This window comes from Penaeus monodon, chromosome 31 (assembly GCF_015228065.2).
Source record: "Penaeus monodon isolate SGIC_2016 chromosome 31, NSTDA_Pmon_1, whole genome shotgun sequence".
NCBI classification, from domain to species: Eukaryota; Metazoa; Arthropoda; class Malacostraca; order Decapoda; family Penaeidae; genus Penaeus; species Penaeus monodon.
In genome coordinates this window covers 15926708-15926947 of record NC_051416.1, presented here as the reverse complement: position 1 = coordinate 15926947, position 240 = coordinate 15926708, and the positions used below count along the sequence as shown (strand labels likewise).

The following is a 240-nucleotide window of genomic DNA, read 5'->3' as shown; positions in this document are numbered from 1 at the left end:
CACGTAGACTAATAGATAGAAATTCAAAAGGAAGAACAGACGGACATAAGAGACACAAAAAGAAAGTGGATTGCCAGAGGAATGCTTGCAAATAGTTGCATTTAGCGAAGAGATCGAGAAATAATGGAAAAAATTGCCGCCTGCCCGTTGAGCTCGTCATTAATTCTCAATTCGCTTCTTGGAAATTTCGCGGTGGATCGTAATCGAGGCCGAATCTCGCTTCCGGAGCCGAGAAGTGCG

General features: G+C 44.2%; 1 protein-coding gene across 1 annotated transcript in view; it reads left to right on the top strand.

Annotated features, from left to right (window-relative positions):
• The window catches only part of LOC119593050 (discoidin domain-containing receptor 2-like), a gene marked incomplete in the record, with an annotated part of 52427 nt that overhangs the window by 38930 nt on the left and 13257 nt on the right, over window positions 1-240 (top strand).